The following is a 20,608-nucleotide window of genomic DNA, read 5'->3' as shown; positions in this document are numbered from 1 at the left end:
GCGCAAAACGACCAGATGTCTATCGCTCTGCTGAATACAAATAGTAGTAAAAAGCACCTCTCTGTATTCTGAATAGGAAGAACCACTTTATTCAGGGTAAGAGTTCCCAAACCGTATGTTTAGAGCGTTGAACGGAAGTTACAGGCTTTCAAGCGGCGCGTTTGCTTTGCATTCATTTTATCTCACGTAAGCACGTTCGCTCTGGCAAACCGAGTATTTTATCGGCTACCTGCATCATCAAATACCGCGAACAGCCCAAGTATATTAATAGTAAAAAAGAAAAAAAATAATATGGAGCGTTGAGGTAATACGGTTTCGGCTCACCTGGTTTGAAAGGATATCCGTGGGCATTTCAGTATGGGCACAAAGAGCAGATGTTCCACATATGCCAATACCACTGCTAAGCTTTGGAGCGTCACTTAGATTTGCCACTTACGTTGCCATGAATTCAACTCCGAAGAACACGTTTCGTTGTTTTAACCGAAGAAACGCAGGCACTGAAGCCCTGTACTTGCTCTACGGTACCTTCATTTTATTATATTTGTTCACCACATCGAACTCCGCTACTGAACTTCGAGACACGCCTTTGCTACAAGAGTATGACTACGTTATCGGTAAGCGCATCCCACGCATTCGCAGAGCTCGGCATTCGTGTTGGACACTTAATCTCTGTTCTTATGCTGGTAGATTATCATGTGTGCGATGCATTTCAAAACAGTGTGGCTGTTTTAGCAAATTGCCATAATTAGCATAGCGCTGGCAAAGACAAAAAAATGGAAAAATTCTAGTCCAACTGAAGGCCTAGTGTAAAATTGTTGCGCACTGCCGTCAGTTAAAACATGCTGTTTCACCCTCTTCCCCCCCTCACCTCACCTGTGTTGTCACGTTACCAGCTCCAGCATGATTGGTGACACTATAGGTCAAGGTCAAATTCACTTGAGACATAAAAAAACGTCGAATGGGGTCAAATAACGTCAAATGTTGTTGAGGCATTGTATAAGCTTTCCAGAATTATTTGTTTATTTTGTTATTTGCTGAGCGAAACCTTTGATTATAAGTGATTGCCCAAAGTAGTTTTGTAATCAGTTGTCTCCTCCATAACCTCCGGTGCCGATATGATCTTTAGCAAACACCATGTGGGCCTGAGAAGTTCAAATACGCCATGCTTCACAGGTACAGAATTCGGGAAACTTCTCACGCTGTGGCGCAAAGCGCCCAGTTGGAGATACGCGCTTGGAGTTCGGAGCTCAGCTTGATTTGGTTACGAAAAACAAGCACTTGCATTGCTGTTAGCAGTTATGTGGCGACAAATAAAACTTTATACTCAGGGAGTGTTGATTTTGTTTTGTCCGGGTCACCGCTGCCCAAGTTCATTTGCCCCTATTTTTGGACATGCAAACTTTCCTCGTTGTGGTAGGAAACGCGAAGGCTCGCAATTGTAACCATTCTCTCTCACCCTCATGACATGGTGCACCGTTAGGCCAATCATTTGCAGAACCTGCAATGTAAAACAACACTTTCAAAGTAAAATAACTTTCCGATGTGCGCTACGATGTATTTGTGCACCAATATTTCGTCGCACGCATTATTGGAGTTTCTACCCAAGTACAAAGCACGTACGTAATGGAATACACATGCGTTCAGGCAACTAAACACTTCCTCTCTCACAGCATTGCATTTCTTGCGAGGGTTCAGCGCCTTCACGTGAGCAAGTAAGAGCGATGTGAGCGGTGCACTAGACTCGAAGGCCTCGCTTACTGATTCATAAAAGTCCTGAAATTGGTGCTATAAGCTTCGCGGCTTTCATTTGCGTTTTAAGTATCCCGGATTTTACATTTTAAGCATGTTAAAAAACTTGGATCAGTTCGCAAGAAATAAAGCGGGGTAGCCCGATCGCCGCCGGCAGGATCCATTATCGAAATTCCCATTCGCGGCGTGTAGTCCCAACCTCCCATTATTTCATCAAAATTTTCATCGGCTGTTAACTGCGTATGGGCCGTCGTGCCGGCCGCAGTGGCTGTTGATTGGAATATATGGGTCGGAACGGGGGTAAAACGAAGCTGCCCGACGTCCCATTCGGGTACGCGACGGCACGACGTTAGTTGTAACGTTACGCTTTGAAATCCAACGTCGTCGCCCGGTGCCCGCAGTTTGATATCCGATGAGCTTGACGGTGCGTGGAGCGTCATTAGGGTCAGCTTTAACCTCCGCTAACGGTAAACTGAATGCAGGCCTAGAACAAACCCACACATCTGTACTGACCAGTGACGACGAAGGCATGCAGCTGTAGGTGGGTCATGAGCAGTTCACCAAACTCCATTAACACAGCTCTCCATACACCCAAACAAATATTTGCTTGCACAACGAAACGAGTATGGATGTTCACTCATTGCGACATAATGGCAGAAGCTTATGGTTCCCTACAAATTTTCTTTTTGGGTATCATGAATGCAAACGTGGCCGTTAATGTCTCGACAGCAATTTTTGGTCGCAAACAAACGTTGACACAATAACAATGCACAGAATAGCCATAGAAGCTGCACATGTCGAATTGCGATGCTCGAATGATTACTGCTGTTGTGCCTGAACGAACAGCCGTTGCAAAGATTACATTGCCGTAATTGAGTATAATAAATGTTTCCACTAAAATTATTCCATTGTATAGGCCACTGCGGTGGCAAGTACTAGCCGGAGCAATGGCATCCTAGCTATGATTAGGTTACTGGGATTATGGTATTCAATATTGCCACATATTATCAGGACCCTTTCAGAACGCATGCCATAAAATCGCCCTAAACAAATTTGCGTTATGACTGCCCAGCATGTGGAGGAGGGCGCTGATAGTTTGTACTCAATGGTCCTGTAAATGATCGAATCTGCCGAGAAATCGCCTGCCCTACTACCATCGGGAAGTGAAATGTGCCCTGCTGGCATTTGCAGCAGACACACGTTTCGCACCATTCATTCCAACTCCAGACAGCTGGAGAGGCAACAGGAACATAGTTTTTCGAAGTCCCCATACGGCATGTGTATAAATATAAAACAAACCTGTTTGATATTTAAAATTTTTAAATACTAAAAAAGCAAAACAAACAAACAAAAACTGTTTATAGGAACTGACAACGTTACCCTTTATGCCATGACGTTGACATAGCCTTCCTGCTGTAACCGGGTGGCTCCACAGCAAAGGAGGCTCAATCGGCTCTCTTCCCTTGCGTTTCCCACTCTTTTGCTCTGCTTCCCAAGGCTCATCAACGCGACGCTTGCGATGCCTTCTCGGCATGAGAACATCGCGAGGTAGAAGATATTTTGGGGCGCTCAGTTTCTTAGCAAACATAATTTCGCGCGGCGCGAAACAGGTTACAGCGCCTTAGAAACGGCAGTTGCAATAATGGGCCTCCCATTGTTATGCGCACAGTCGGTCATATGAAGCAGGGCTAGAGCTGAGTGCTTTTTTGTGATAATCTAAGGATTATGACAAATAACTTGCGGCTAGCGTTCGTGATAAGAACAAAAATTCAGAGCCATGTTGCCCTGCGACGTTGGATGACCAGCGGAGCTGTACAGAAACTGGGAGGGTACACCTGTCCTCTTGTCGTACAGAGCCACGGCACAGCACAGCGTAGTAAGAAATCCTAGCGAACACTTTCAGCGTTGCCACGTCAGTGTTAGGTATCTGTCAAGAGGAGGTTCGCTGTACTTTAAGGATAGGTTTACGGCTATGGTAAGGGAATGATAGGTTAGGCTTAAGGTGGCGCTCATAGATGGGTTTACGGTAAATTAAAATTTAGATTTAGGTTTCGAGAGATATAGAGAGCTTGAATTATATTTGCTAAACCACATCAATTCATAATAATTCAGGTTAGCGCTCCTCATTTACCTTGTTTCACGTTATTACGCCCTAGTCCACCAAAATGTATCACGCCAAAACTACGGTAATCTACTTTAATCCAACTCAAGCTACCGTAATCCGACTAAATTGATCTTAATTTATCTCCGTTATTCCATCTTAATCTACCTTAACCCACGTTATTTCGACCAAATCTGCTTTAATCTACCCTAATTCGTTTTAAACCACCTTAATCAGACCCAGTTTATCTTAATTTCGCATCAAACCTTCAGAAGGCCTCGTGAACTAGCTTTGTCAACGTGAATCGATCTTAACCTATCTAACCCACCCTAAATTTATCTTTTCGACAATATTTCGACTTAGTTCCTCATTCATGTTAATTTACTTTCTTCTACCTTATGACTTCTTTATTCATCCCAACCTACAGCAATCGTCCTTAATCAATCTTGAGCAACCTTAATTGATCTTAATCTACCTTGATTAACCTTAACGCCCCTTATGCCTCTAAATTTAGCTTAACGTACCCTAATCCATCCTAATTTGATTTATTTAATTAATCATAAACTACCTTAACCCGTCATCTCAGGCCTAATCTGTTTAGATGCACCTTAATCTCATTCCACCTTAAACACTCGAAATCAATCCTAAGTCACCTCAGTCTACCTTAATTCATGTTAATTTTGGTTAACCCACTTTACTAAAACTAATCCCTCTTAATCCCACAGAACGTATCCCAATTCCTTCAATGTATCAACCCATCTCAATCCATCTGATCTGCTTGGATGAATCTAACTCCTCCTTAATTCGCCGTAATACGTTTATTCTGCCACAATCAACCTCAGTTAACTCTAATTTATCTTACTATATCGTAATTAACCTGTATACATCATAAGCGCCTTATTCTAACTTAATGCACCTTAATTTATCGTTGTCTTCCCTTATACAGCCGACTACCGTTAATACGCAGTCAACGGGGACCGCAAAACCTTTCGAATAAATCGAACTTCCAATTACGCATGTAAAACGCACAAGAAGGGCACGATTACTTGGCCGATACGCTTATCCCTTCTTGAATACCGTCAGAATCTCGACTTTCTTTGCCACGTCGAGCGTACCGACACGGTTTGCCGTGATAGCTGAGAGTTATCGCTAAAATCTGCAGCGTCCGCCACGCAAACTTCTCACACTGCTCTGCGCGCAACAAAGAAGCTGGAGGACCTCAATAAAAAGAGATCCGGTGGCTGGCACGAGGAACAACTGGCCTGCCGCTTTGTCGACTGTGCACTGCCTCGGGTGCGATGGCGCCGACAGCACTACAAGACTTGATGAGGTTTTTGCACTAGAAAATTTTGTATTTATCGCTAATGTGGGTCACCTTGGTGTTGTTTACGCACAATAACTTCCAATTAACCGGTGTAACGGGCTTTAGCGTCGACCTATCGCGCAATGTCTTCGTTGGATTGCGTATAAAATTGCGGGACCAGCACATCGCTTCTAAGGAAACAAAATTTCCAATAAAGTGACTTAGAACTATCGAATAGCCGACTGTACATCTTATTCTACGAAGCACCTTTCGCTTCCGATCAAGCGATCATGAAGTTGTATGTCTTGCTGATTTGCTTTGTTTCCTCATATAGGATGATGGCAGTTTCGAGGCAGGGACATTAAGAATTTATGGAAGACTAGACAAATACAGCTCCCTTCTAAATAGCAACGGCACCGCGCAATTATTATAAAATTTGCGATTTTAAAACTACCGGCCGCGGTGGCTCAGTGGCTACAGCGTTCTGCTACTGAGCACGTGGACGCGGGTTCGATTCCTGGCAACGCCGGCCGCTTTTCTGATGGAGGCAAAAAGCAAAAACGCCCGTGTGTTCGAGATTTTCCGCACGTTAAAGATCTCCGTTAAAGGTCAAAATCAATCCGGAGCCCTGCACTGCGGCGCACCTTATCGCCTGTGAAGCGTCGGCGTGTTAAACCCCCAATCAATCAATCAATCAATCAATCAATCAATCAATCAATCAATCAATCAATCAATCAAGCAAGCAAGCAAGCAAGCAAGCAAGCAAGCAAGCAAGCAATCACTCAGCGATTTTAAAACTCCATGACGCGCCGGGGAAGCTCCGCTACGGCCACGCTTATGAGCGCTAACGTGATTTCGCGCCTTTTTACCGCCTAGAAGCCGTCAAAAATAAAACGTGATGTGCAACTATCCTGATGAGTTTTTTTTTCAATCCTAATTAGCCGAGAGTGATGGTTGTGTTGTTCACTGGAGGGCCCAAGGGGGGGGGGGGGGGGCGAAAGTTTACGTTCAATGGCTTCCCGCTTTTCCGCGCAGCGAACCACGCGCGGCCTACACATGCCGCTCTAAAAAGTAAATGGTGCAAAGAGAGCGAGCGATCACACTTACGATCTGGCGTGATGCGAACGACGACGCTGACTGGCTCGCATTGTGGCCTGATATATAGCGCGACACTTCTGCGCGCGCGCCCTCTCCAGCTGCGAATGGGAAGCTCTAGCAATCTATCAATACAGCTCTTCATCCGTTAATCTTTAATAAGAGCGGGACATGTCGTGGGCTGCGCTGCGCACGCGCAGTTACATAGTACTGTCCGCTGCAGCAATTACAGAGCCGGTAGCACAGCCCACCGAGAAAACGGCAGCTCTCAGGAAGAAGAAGTTACGAAGGTCTATATGAGGTCCTAGATTGCCACAGGGAAGACTATAACCTTGCAGCACGAGTGGGTACTGTCCGGACACTTCAAGTACACCATCGTCATCATCATAATCATCGTCATCGTCGTCGTCGTGGTCATTAGAGCACATTCATAAAGTTGGCTTTGGCCCAAGTCGTGGCCCAAGACCAACGGCGGCCCAAGTTTGGCCCAAGATTAACGGCGGCGCAAATGAACCAATAGAAGCTTCGTATGAATAAACAAAGCAGAACAACAAAGCAGAACATCAAATTAGTGTGTGCCCTGAGGGTATTTATCTTTCCCGGCATTTTCTTCTGGAACCATCGAATGTGATCAGGAACTCTGACGATCAAACACGAATATTCTATTTTATTGACAACAGGGTAAAGCACTCTTCCTATAAATTAAGAAAGAAAGAGACAAAAGAAAGAGACGAGAGAAGTCACTTCGCTTAAAAAAAGACGTCCGGGCGCGGCCAGACGCTCGCAATAAAACACAAACGTGCGAAAAAACAGAATGCATGGTTTGCGCCATCATTCCCCCTCCTTTCATCGAAGCGATGTTAAAAAACGGTAGTCCAAATAAAAGGTCCTTCATCGGGTGTAGTAAGGTTGGATGCGAAACCACAGGATGACTTCGGGCCGTGGGCGTCTTCGTAATGTTCCACAGTCACCGTCGGGGCCAATCTCGTAAATCAGTTGGTCGTTCAATTATATAGGGTACGAAATACAGCCGCAGAAGCTTCTCACTCCGTCGGCGTGGTGGAATTGAAGTCCAAGCGCACAAAAGATCACGTGGGTGAAATTCGACGTCTCGGGGTCGGAGGTTGTAGCGTGCGGCATCCACCCACTGCTGGTACGTAGCACATACGCGAGAAAGCTCGCGGGCCCCCTCCGCACGCTGTAGGTATCCTTGCACGTCGGCGCTGTGGTCGTCATATTCTACATGTGGGAGCATTGCGTCGAGCATCGTTGTCAGCTGTCGACCGTAGACAAGCTGAATGGAGCCACCTGCGTAGCTTCTGGATAGCTGTATTTTACGCGAACTCGACATCATCGAGTATTTCGTCCCATATCTTATGTTCAACGTCGACGTTCGTAGACAGCATATCAACGGTGCTCTTGTTCAAGCGTTCAGTTAGTCGGTTCGTCTGGGGGTGGTACGCCGTGGTCTTTCGGTGGTGCGTCTTGCTGTAGAGTAAGGCGTCTTGCCTAAACGCTACAGCCAATGCCATTTCACGGTTCGGGACTGAAACTTCAGGGGTTCATGCCGCGGCACAACTTGGTGGATGAACTCCGCGACTTATTCACCAGTCCCCTTGAGGAGAGCGGCAGTCTCTAAGTCTGTGGCTACAATAATTATCCTTTTCGCGGCTTATAATGTGACCAACGGGCCTAGAAGGTCCATAGCGATCTGTTGGAAGAGCCGCGATGGTATGACGATGGGCTGCAGAAGTCCGGCGGGTATCGTCGGTGGCGTTTTCCGCCGCGGGCAGTAACGGCAACTCCAAACGCATACTTATATATAGATGGCGGGGATGGATATAAGACGGGTTCAGTCTTTATATTGCTGAGGGTGCGTATGGTGTCGAGATGCCTTGATGATCGTTCGTAGTGGCCCGCTTCCACGGTTTCGTCGCTATAGGCCGGTGGGGTGCCCAGAAGGTACTTCGTTCTCGTTGCATGGTTGAAGGTCTTCACTAGCACGGAAATTTGTAGTCACGTCACAATGCAGCGGAGGTACGCTTAAATGTCTTTGGCACGGCGACGTGGCGTCCTTCGAGGTGGCCGATCATGACGCGCACATCGGGGTCGGCTCACTGATGGGCGGCTAGATCGCTTCCCGTCACGGTGCCGAGAAACGCGGCGTCTATGTCAGAGTCCTGTGGCGGCGGATCGAGAGGAACGCGTGACAGGCAGTGGCCGTCCGGATGTTTCCTGTCGGATTTGTAAACTATGGTGGTGTCGAATTCCTGCAGCTCAGGCTCCATCTCCCAACGCGGTCAGAGGGTATCCTTCAAATTTGCGAGCCAACACTCCGCATGGTGGTCTGCTTTCACCTTAAATAGCCTGCCGTATACATACGTGCGAAACTTAGGAAGTGGCCCACATTATGGTGAGGCACTCGTTTACGGATGAATAGTTGCTTTCTTGTTTTGACAGTACACGGCTGGCATAAGCGATTTCTTTTTCGCAGACGTTCTGCTTTTGTAAGTGGACAGCACCGAAGCCTACGCGACTGTGTCCATTTCTGTCTCGGCATACTGGTTGAAATGTGCAAGCACATACGGGCGCTGTACGCATATTTCAAGCTCGAAGAAAACATTCTGCTGCTATTCCTGCCAGGAGACCTAAGCGCTGGCTTTTATCAGGCGCGTGAGGGTTTCTGCGGTTTTTGTGAATTTTTCGACGAAGTGCCATTAGTTTGCGCACAGTCCGAGCAACCTGGCATCGGAAAGTTGGCGATGGATGAAGCTTTTGCCTTGTCAGGCAGGACTTACTCGGCGTTGACGACGTGTCTCAAAAACTTCCGTTCCTCGTACGCAAAGCGGCATTTTTCAGGCTTCAGCTTTAATACTGATGCTCTGATTGCATCACGTACCAACTGCAATTTTGCGGGGTGTTCGTTGAAGCTCCGGATCAATACGACAACGTCGCCGAGGTAGACGAGGCAGGTGTGCCATTACAGGCCGGCTAGCACACTGTCCATGACTCTTTCACACGTTGCTGGTGTCGTGCGCAGTCACAACGGCATTACCTTTTTACTCGTACCGCCCGACTGGAGTTATAAACGCTGTCTTCTCCCTGTCCCTTTTATCCACTTCGGTTTGCCTGTACCCGCTTTCAGGTCCATAAAAGCAAAGTACTTCGCGTGGCAGAGGTGGTCAAGGGCTTCGCAGATTCATGGGAGGGGGTATACGTCGTTTTTGTGATTCTGTCCAATCATTGCTAGAAAACGCAGAACGTCGGAGTACCATATTTTTTCTTCACGAGAACAAAGGGCGCTGCGATCGCCGAAGAGAGAGTACATTCCCACATCGGCTCCGGATTTTATGGTAATTTTGGCAACGCTAATGAACAGCTACCACGGTATAATTAGCACCAATATGTCCGTTACGTACCGGTACCATCGACCGGCACCAGATTCAACCAAGCGGTACGTTTATTTTAAAATATACGAGGACTTTATTGCCGCGGCGACGGCTACCCGCCACTATGCCTAACGGAACGGTCGTGGAGGGAGGCCGCAAAGCCCAGGGCGGCTAGGCCTAACGCCAGCGTGGCGATGGAGCAAGGCAACGACGTGGAGAGGGAGACGATGACGTCGTAACCGGAAATACCTGTGACCCCAGGCCCCAGCAACAGTGACGGGCAAGTGCGCATCGAAGTCTAGGTTGACATCTCCTCAGAAGAGTTCCACGAAAGCCACGGGTTACACGTGGGCAGGAGAGTAAGAACTGCGGCGAGCAGCGAAGGCGCAACCGCTAACACTCGCCAGCCTAGGCATAATTCAAGAGACAACTCCGCAAGGAAGACGATGGCGACAACGAAGAGGGCAGCGAGGATGCCGAACACGCTACCGAGAGAGGAAATCAAGATAATAGTAAGGGCACGAAAAGGCCTGAATATCCCAAAGGCGCGAACGACGACCATCGCCTTGGCCATCATGGCGGCTGCAAGGGTTACGAGAGAAGACAACGCGGCGGAAACCTTCTGCCCCAACTTCCACCAAAATATAATGGGGGCGAGTACCCCCGACGAGGGGAGAGCTTTACCCTACGCCAAGATCCCAGCAATACGAATCGAAGAGAAGACGCAGAAGTAGGCGCGTACCAAGCCACACCCGACTGCACGGTCAAGGAAGTCAAACGCGGCATCCCCGGCGAAGACGCAATGGCGGAAATCGACCAAAACATCGACTGAAAGGAACCCGCTTGTGAGAGGATGCCACCTGTACCTCAAGCACTGTGATGTATGGAAGAAGTGCGGGAAGGTATTCCATAGAAGGGGCGTCTGAACCAACCCGGATGCGGAAGTGTGCTTAAACTGCGGAACAGTCAATCCTACGGAAAATAACGAAAGCGAATGCAGCCCCAAATGCAGGCTGTGTGGAGGAAAGCACCAAGCGGGCGGCGGGGAGTGCAAAAACAAGTACAGGACAGCCTACGTAGTGAGAAGGAGACAATGGGAACGCAAGATGGCGGAACAACAGGAGTACAGCAGCTGGCCAAGAGCGAGTTCCGCCGCTGATAGCGTCATGAAGAGAAAGCTGCGCAGCTGGCCGCCGAGAATCACGGTTGCGAGCAGATAGAAGTACCGACCGAAAACGAGACGGCCATACGAGTAGGCAACGCCGATCCCAATCCAAGTACGGAGTCAGCTGGTAGACGCGGCGAAAACGGAAGCAACCAAAGGAACGAAGAAGCAACGTCAACGCCCCCACAGCGAAACGAGAAACCAAGGAGAAAGAGAAATGATGGAAGCCCTCAAAGAAGAAAACGATGAGTGGAGAAGAAGATACGCGGAGCTCGAGGCAAAGATCAACAAAATCAACAACGACAGAGATGTGAACCGGGGAAGGATGGAAGCCATTACAGCAATAGGAAACGCGGAAACAGCAACCACAGCAACAGCAACCGACAGCAGCAACAACACCGAAGGAGGAAACAGAAATGGAAACGGACCCGAGAAAGGCAGCACCGGCGGGACCACCCCAAAGAGAAGAGCCATCGAACATCTCAAGGAGCGCGCACTCAGCTACAGGATCGACAACCTGGAAGACGGATCCATACGCTTCGAAGAATGTACGCGACCATTCTTCAAGGCATTCAACGATCGACTAACGATACTAGAGCTAATGTGCCAATAACTTATGACGACAGTAAGAGGACTAACAGTACAAATAACTAACCTCCAGCAAGCATGGACAGAACAACAACCACAGCACAACAAACAGCTGTGAAATAACTCCTGGCCTGCACCTGGAACTGCGATTGATACGACCTCAAAAACGCGGCACTGCAACAGCATCTAAGATAAGTTACGAGAAAGTCTGGCATCATAATGCTGCAGGAAGCCCGCGACGAAAACACCAGACTCCCAGAATACCCATCCCTCGGCAGCTGTCCCAAAGACCAAGGAACGGCCAGCAGCAGTGGCAGGGTAGTCTTCACCATGGTGAAGAAAGGCATCACGTTTCTCGAGCACGAGCTGCTCAAGAACAGCACAATATGGTACACAATGTCAGAGGTGGTAACGGGAAGGATGAAGGAAAGCACGTACATAGCAAACTTATATAGTAGCCCATGGCACGGGAAGCAGAAATTCTAAGCACTACTAAACAAGGCGAGCAAGATCGCAAGGCAAGGAAACAGACTGATGATATGCGGATACTTCAATGCACAGAATGGAGCGTGGGGGTACCACAGGACGTTAGCAAAGGGCAGACACCTGCTGCAAGACGCCACGGACCTGGGATTAAATCTAATCATAAACCAGACCCAACCCACGAGAACCAGAAGCTCGGTCACCAGAGACACAACGCCGGACCTCACTTTCGTCAGAAATGGCAAAACGATGGTGCCGACTTCGAGTGGCTCAACACGGGCAACGACCTGGGTAGTGACCACTACATCGTGTAGGTCCCGACCCCCATCGGGTGTAACGAAGAGACGGACAGAGGTCACTGAAAGCACCGACACACGGATTGGGATGCCTTCCAAAAGCTGCTACCCACCGAGCAGACGGACATCACGCCCGTACAGGAGTGGACAACCGAAATCACGGAGAAGATGGAGGAAGCCAGCAGAACCATTGAGACGGAAGACGAAGTCGCTAGAATCGACAGCCAACTGGCCCACCTCATCGAAGCCAAACAATCGATACAGGCAGGTGGAAGGCGCAGCCAACCAACAGGAAACCGCGCAAGAAGGTGGCCAAACTCAATAGGGAGATAGAAGCCCACACCACGGGGCTGTGCACCCAGCAATTCAACGAAATGTGCAACACGCCGGACCGCCAGATGCACTGCGGCAAGACGTGGAGAATGCTGAAAAGCCTCCTAAACGAGAGCGCAACCAAATCCCACCCGCACGAGAACCTGGCCCGAATCATCCACAGTCACAAAAGAGCACGGGGAAGAAGAGACGGAGAGAAGTATGTATAAGTACCTACCGACCGCACCCACCGAGGCGCAGCCGGAGTCCCAGAGGGAAGAGAACGAGTGGCTACACCGAGACATCGAGGCGCGGGAGGTCAGGGTCGCCCTCATGGCTTGACCACCAAGTCGGCGGCAAGACCTGGCCGCGTAACAAACAGAGCACTCCAAAATCTAAACAAAACGGCCATTGAGAACCTGACGGCCTACTTCAACAAGTACAAGGGCGCAGGGTCGCTTCCCGACAATGGAAGACTGCCACGACCAGCCCAATCCCCAAGCCGGGCAAAACCCCCGGCATCGACAACCTCAGACCGATCTCACTCACGTCCTGCTTGGGCAACGCGCTAGGACACGTCCTCATGAACAGATGGCCGAGGTACCTATAAGATGGAGGGCTCTACCCCAACACAGTCATCGGGCTCAGGAACAAGCTTGGCACCCAATGCGTCATGATTCAACTAAAGCACGAGATCCTTGACTACACAACGGGAGCGAGAGACAGTAAGGCCATACTGGGCATGGGTCTCCAGAGCGCCTTCGACAAAGTGAGGCGCTCGGTGATCCTGGCGCAATTGGCGAACCTAAACAATGGCAGGAGAACGTACGCATGCGTCAAAGACTTCCTGACGAACAGAACCACCGATATCAACGCCGGTAACCTCCGGCTACCGGAGAAGCCGGGCAGCGTCGGAAGCCCCCAAGGCTCGGTCATTGTGCCTTTACTCTTCAATCTGGAAATTATTGGGGTGGCCGGGAGGCTCTCGCGAGTCCCGGGGTTCGACACACCATATACGCAGACGACGTGATGCTGTTGGTACCGGGAGGAACCTACAGGTATACCGAGAGCACGTTGCAAGAGACAGTCGAAGCCATCGAAGAGCAACTAGACGGGTCCGGATTCGTCTGCTCCCCAAGCAAGTCCGAGGTACTGGTGATTCCACCAAAGAGAACAACAGGAAGGACAGAGGGAGACAAACCCGAGAGAGAGCGAGAAAAGATCAAGACAAGAAGCGGCCACATGATCCCTGGTGTCGAGAATGTTCGGGCATGCTAATCGAACAGATGTAGGTGAACGGCGAGACGGTCAACCGACTAACAGCCAAAGTAAACGCGGCCATACGGGTCATAAAGACACTATCAAACAAGAAAGCAGGAATAAAGGAGGAGAGGCTCATGAGACTCATACAGTACTTTATAATAAGCCACCTAACGCATGTGGCAGCATTCCACAATTGGAGGCAATGCAAGAGGAACAAAATCAACGCGCCGATACGTAAAGCGTATAAGGCGGTACTCAGGCTCTTCAACTGCACGAGCACGAAGAAATTCCTGGCCCTCAGAGTGCACAACACGCTGGAGAAAATAGCAGAGGCGCAAAGGACGGCACAGCTCGCGCGCCTCAGGGAAACGAGAACTGGTAGACAAGTACTAAGGAACCTGGACATAAGCCTAAGGGAACAATATAGAACAGAAGAGACAATTCCAGAAGGCTACTGGTACACCCAATACCAAAAAACATGAATTCGAAATGCAGCACGGAACAGAAGGGCGAAAGGCGAGGGCCAGGACACTCATCGACCTCCATGCCAGGGACGATGGAGCCGTACACGTGGACGCGCCCAAATACCCGGTAGACGAGAAAGCCTACGCAGCAGTCGCAGTCAAAACCACGACCGGGACGACCAAGGCAGCAGCGAGCGTGCGCACACGGAAGGCGCATCGGGAAGAGGAGGTGGCCATCACCGACCTCGAGCGGACGACCGTACTCAGCTACTCCAGAACGGCCGTACTCAACTACGCCAGGGGTAGAGTGAGCAGCGAAGCCGCACGGATACTGAGAGCGATGAAGTTCGAGCGCTGCAGCGTGGCAATCAAATGGTTCCCAGCACACATGAGCGAAGACGTATCGGAAAGAGGGAACGCAAACCACCAGACGGCGGACGCAGTGGCGCGAGGACTCACCAACCGCTCCGCGGTAACCGCGGCCGTGGATGCGACGTGGTGGTAGGAGACCAAAGACAACATGAAGACATGCAACGAAAGAACGAAGTGGTTTGGTACAGACAAGAACGATGCCACCACCCCACCCGTGCCTGACCAGGGAAGAAGGGGTGCTATATCGACAACTCCAGACGGGGAGGCCTCCCACTCCAGCCCTAATGAAGCTGGTGACGAGTGACATGCCGCACATGCCAGAAGCAAAGACTCACGAGGGCTCACATGCTATGCGACTGCAGCAAGAATCCATACGAAGCGGCAACAAGGAAGACGATCCCGCCGCGCCTAGAAGCAGCGAGCGGAGCTACGACAGCGAGACCCAGACCCAGGCCGTGCAGCATGTTTCGGCCGCACTCGAAAGGCAGCGACCCAGCGAAACTGGGGGAAGACTGCCGCCACAAACCAGGAACAAGCGAGTTCAACCCGAGGGAGAAGCGGCGTGGCGGCCGAAGTAGAGGCGACGCCAACCGAGAAGACGTCAAGGCCGCGCCGTGGTGAAGTACCCTAACAAGATCAGGTCGACAAGCCGCTGCAAGCACTATCAATAAAGTTGTAACGTACCGTACTTTATGACGAACACATTTGGGGCCGCCCACGGGATTTTGATGAGTTGTGTGATGTCGTCGCCCAGCATGTCTTCAACATGAGTCAGAATAGCTTCGCTCTCGTGTGAAGACACCGGTACGGTGACCGTCGCGGCCTCGATGATAATTCGGTGCTTTGCAAGGGGCGCCTGGCAGATGCTCGAAGCCGAAGAGAAACAGTCTGTAATAGCGTAGCAAAGCCCCTAACTTTTCTCGTTTTTCTTGCGTAAGCGCCGGGTTTACATTGAAAAAAAGTGTGAGGGTCGTAGGCGTTGTTTGGAAGGCGTTCGATGTCGGCCAGAGTGATAACTTGCTTCGTGCATGTCTTCGGGGAACGAAACTGCAGCACCCTTGTTTAAGTGCTGGTACTCCTCGATGAAATATAGTGATCAGAAAAAAAGCATTTTCTTGCTTCTTGAGGACAATGCCTCTTGAGGCGGAGACACTACGTTAGAGGAAGGCTCTATTCGCTTGCCATGATTGCGACGGTGTCAGGATCAGCATCTTGGCTGTAGACGGAGGAGGAATGGTGACAAAAGGATGAGAAACGGACAGGACAACGCTGCCCTGTCTGAATAGGAGGGCGGTCCTGTTCGTTTATCGCCGTTTTGTGCCTAGCTTTTTTGCTTTTGCTCTGATCAAAATGATGAATATTCTCCAACTCGCACAACTCCCTGTCTTTTTGAGCACGAATTCGTATCGAAGGAAAAAGGAAAGTGCATGCATGAAAGAAGGAAAAGAACACTAAAGAGGAATAAAACGAAAATATCAAAAGCCGAGGCTAAAACTTATTCGAATAAAAATATCGGGACGATGTCCTGCTATACATAAGTTCTCGATTGCTTCGCTCGTTCTCTCCCAGAAGAAATTGCAGATGGGTTTATCGCCATACTTAAAGTACACGTAGTAACCGCATAAGGTGGGTGCGTAGTCGCGGCACAAAAATAATTATTGGAAGTCCTCATTTCATGCTAGTCAGAGTTAGTGGACCTGCCTCTCCCTCCTCCAAACCACCAATAAAAAAATTGGCTCCAATCGACGCTGTGAAGGTGGTTGGAAATCAAAGCTTTAAACGACACCCACAACAATCCCATGCGACGTCACTTGAATTCACACACGTGGCTCTACAAAGAGCGAAACCTGGAATTCGCCGGGGCGGCGTCCCGAACGAGCACCGGCGGCCACGGCCGGGCTACAGCGGCCGCGCCGTCCGCCGCGCCACCTGTAGCCCGGCCGTGCGTCGGCAGGAAGAGAACGGAGAGGAGCGTCTAGTTACTGTAGTAAGTTTGAAAATTGTGAGAGTGCTGAGGGAACTTCTATAATCGCTATATATAAGATCCAGTTGCTCCTTTCACATTTTGTAATACTTGTTAAAACAACCGAACTGGTATTCACGAATTTAGAAAACGGAGTCCCATTGGTGGCCAGCAGTGCGCAGAAGGTAGTGTTTCTCTAGCGGCCAGATGTCTGTATGTGGTCTCTACATTTTGTTTTCCGTACCGGCAAACGAATCCTCAAGGTATCTTTGCCATACGACCCCTTAATTCCGTCGGGTCCGGGTTACCCAGGAGCTGCTGTCGAACAAGTTAATCAAGCCATACGAAGGAAGCGCGCAATGGACTCGAAGCACGCCAGAACAGGCCAAAAACAAGCGTCGCCAAAGCAGAAGACAAAGCCGTTCCTCCGACTCGCCCGCCAGTGCGAGCAGGCAGCTGCGCGTGGGGAACGCTGGGTAATGGCGCCCGATCTCCGCGCCATCTATACTGTGCTCCGGGAGTGAAAACCACCCTCCTTCTCCTTATCAGCGTTCGGAGTTTCTGGTCCCGCACGCCACGAAGGAATCCTTGGCTTGTAGAGGTAGAAAGCTTTGCTTTAAAAAATTCTGGAGGGGGCCATGGCGCCCCTCCTGTATTCCCCGCCTCTATTTGCGTTGAACGCGTTTAATGTCATCGTATTTCATTGGCCAAAACTTCTGCTTGTGCTTGATAGATAAACAAGGTTTTTTTATGGCACCTAATTGGCGTGGGCGGCTAATATAGGTGGTGTTCCTGCGTTTCTACGAACAGAAAAGTACAAAAACGGAACTTGTTGCTGTGACCAAATGCATACTGCGTCTGCCGTTTGACTGCCAGTCTTTTCAGCGCATTGCGGGTCCACAATACCTTCCGAATTTCACTTTTGGGGGAACCGAGAGATTATGATGCCGCTGCCTTTCTTCCCAGGATTTGCGTAGCCAACGTCACAACAGCCTACGTTCATCGGAAAGTGAAAACAGGGAAAAAACACAACTTTTTACGGTGTCCAAAGCAACCTCACTGCATACGCGCTGCGCGGCGGTCCGAATTTCTCGCCAACGAGCCGCCCGCAGCAGCGAGCACGTGCTCTGGCCGTGACGTCACGACCCCCGTGTGACATGCCTCTGAGAGAGGTCCATTAAGCGCAGGCAGAGTGAGTGAAGGTGGAGAGGCCGTTGACGCTTTTGAACGATTTTCTTTTAAGATGGCCTAATTTAGCCTGCTTCTTTACTTTGAGGCTGACGTATAGAGTCTCATATGAGGTGCAACTAAGCAGCAGGCCTTGGACAACACGGCAGGTGTCTGACGGGATGTATAGGCTGAGTGCCTGCGACATGGAGTTGCGGAGTAATCGCCGCCCCAGAGCCATGTGCGTGGAGCATCCCGCCTAGAATACGGAGGGAGGGCACGTGCGGAACAGCTGCCGAAGCCATCGTAATATAGGGGTCCGGAGTGGGGTTTGGGGGTCGACCTCGGGTACGGGATCGAAGAACAAGGAGTGTGAATTTATGGGGAGCAGGGGTCAAACCGCACTGCTGCAGTTGCACGAGAGTGCAATCGATGGCCTGCCGGAGAATGTCTTGTCGCTCTCCGTGCAGTGCGATCCAGTGTTTGTTAAGAACAAAGATCATCAGTATTAAAAGCGTGCTGGTTGGGGATGGCAGAAAGCTGGGCAGGGAGTTAAAGAAAGTTCATGTGAATAGGAGAGCGGAGATCACGGAACTTTTTGGCATCCCTTTGGGCGGTGTCGGTACAGCGTCAGACCGGAGCGGGGTTGTGGTTGTGGTCAACGGGTTGCGGGTTGCAGTCAATGGAGATGGGCTTGTGTAGCTTCAGCATGAAGGTGATGTCGGCGTGGCGCCTTTGAGAAGACAGGGTGCTGGCTTCCTAATGCTTGCTAGAGAGTGTAAGAAAGGAGTTGAAGCTAGAAGTCTTCGTCGAGATTTTGTAAGGTCTTGTTGGTTACAGGATCCCCACCTGGGCGGCATTGCGAGTTATGCGGGAGAGTGCGTGGTTGCAATTACAGAATCGTGAATAAGGCATTTAGGGGGTGGCGAGATTTGAAGGCGACCAAACCATTTAATGCGAAGGTGGGCTGGGACATGGGGGTAGTTGTGAATCACAAGTTGAATGTGTTGATACGTGGCAGTTTTGTAGGGTTTTGAGACAAGCAGATTTTTTTAGAAAATCCACGCACGCTTGTTCTTGGGCGAACAAGGCAGTTTGCCGCAGAATTAGTGCCAGTTATGGGAATGCAGGGTTTGAGAATGTTGCGGGACACGCTGGGTGAATCGGCGATGCGGCGCTTGAGCCAGTGGTTGTTCTTGCGCGTCTTCTACCGGTTTACTACGCCTCGTCAGTGCCGCCCACACATGTGCGAGATGACATTCCACAGAGGAATCGGCTGTAGTGAGGGGGACGCTGGTTGTACATTTTAGGACAAACGAGAGGAGCTGCGAGGTGCAATGTTCGAGATCCGTAATTTCAGCAGGCGTTGCGGCAGAAACGTTGAGGTAGCATTGGGTGATGGGTCCGAGGACGCATTCATGAGGCGTGAGTGGATTACCCAGGTCCACGGGTTCTCCGGCGAGGTGCTGTGGCGGCTCCTTTTGTCGAATTTTGGGCTCTCTTGACCTGCGCTAATAGCTGGGAGCAGGGGCTCCGCATGACCGGTGACAGGAGTAGGGAATAAATGGGGCGCAGTATAGGCTTAGCAGATGCAGGGCCACCTCGAGAGTTCACAGTCCTATAATTAGGGAAAGAGAGGGTCCCCGTTTGCACTTGAAGTATCAAAATGTACGGGATGACGTTATGAGCCCGATAGCAAATCCGTGCACTGGCCAATGACGGTGGCCCGCCGATTCGGTGGTTCAGAACGACAGCCCATACGAATCATGGCCACCTGAGTTGGACCCTGGCGGCGACTCTCAAGGAGATACGCGGCAAATTTTGTATCATTTGGAGGCCACCAGTTTCGAACTTAGCGCATAATTAAAGTACCGTATCTGTGCTATCCTAACGCACCGCCGATTGTAACGCGCAGTGGAATTAAACAATCGGAAACCATGAAAGTAACCTGGCGCCGATCTTACCGCGCATACGAAATATTGATCGCCATGAACAGACGCCTCAGCACAAAACGTTTCATTGAACACAAATCGGCATACGGCGTGACGCTGCTCGGTTTCGTTCCGTTTTTGCCAAGATGGTACCTTTGTAATTAAGCGGAGCGCCGTAATGATACCGCCCTTTCATTTACGTCTCAAAAGCTGCCGAATCCATGCAGCTTTCTTCTGATCACAACACTGGAGCCACTATGAAAAGAAAAATGGCGAACGTTTGAGGGAATCACGACAGCAGAGAAGACGGCTCGTGCTAGTCGGTGGCAATGTGGCTAGCCATCGTCCATTGAGCTACTCTGTTTCAGTTGCAAGTCGGTGGTTTCGGTTTTGGGCTTTTTGAATTTTGAGTCTGAGTTTTGAACAGCTATTTGCAACAAAAAAGTGCGCGTTAAAGTCGTGTAAATACTGTACCCTCCGAACTTACTGCACAAAGTATTGCCATTGGAGAATAATATTTACCGCGTATCCACGCGTGAACTGCTGTTGCTGTACTGTATAACTCAAACCTCGTTAATATCTACCCGCTTATCGTGTAATTACAGTTTAAACGTAGTGCCGAAGATTCCTCCACCAGTGCCCTTCGAACACCATGTATCGGCTGCCCGCTTAAGCCGTAGGTGCTCGTTGCTATTCTATTTCTTGCTCTACACACACAGGCACAAAATCAGTCAAATCTCAGGCGCGCAGACATTCGATGCTCTAGCTGCGCCGGCCGGCCTCCAGTCGCCAGCGATAGTGAGGTTAACACATGGCCACCATGACGTATTTCTTGCTCATACAGCTGTTGCCTATTGGATTGCACAAAAGCATGGCCTTCGAGATTAGCTTGCGGTAAGGCCGCCACGGCAGCAAGTGAAGATGATGGAGTTTTTGCTGCATACCCGCAAATAAAGCCTGTCTGAGT

At 49.9% G+C, this 20,608-nt stretch overlaps 1 long non-coding RNA gene across 1 annotated transcript in view; it reads left to right on the top strand.

Moving 5' to 3' along the window:
• The first annotated feature begins 286 nt into the window (after positions 1 to 286).
• The window catches only part of LOC144138353 (uncharacterized), a 61,773-nt gene continuing 41,451 nt past the window's right edge, over positions 287 to 20,608 (top strand). The window contains exon 1 of the long non-coding RNA XR_013315871.1: positions 287 to 614. This is a non-coding gene — a long non-coding RNA (uncharacterized LOC144138353). The remainder of the gene's footprint in view (positions 615 to 20,608) is intronic.

The sequence above is a fragment of the Haemaphysalis longicornis genome, unplaced genomic scaffold (assembly GCF_048455015.1).
Source record: "Haemaphysalis longicornis isolate Haplotype H1 unplaced genomic scaffold, Haemaphysalis longicornis Haplotype H1 scaffold_1, whole genome shotgun sequence".
Lineage (NCBI taxonomy): Eukaryota > Metazoa > Arthropoda > Arachnida > Ixodida > Ixodidae > Haemaphysalis > Haemaphysalis longicornis.
Note: the sequence above shows the minus strand (reverse complement) of the source record. Positions and strands in the feature narration are given on the sequence as shown.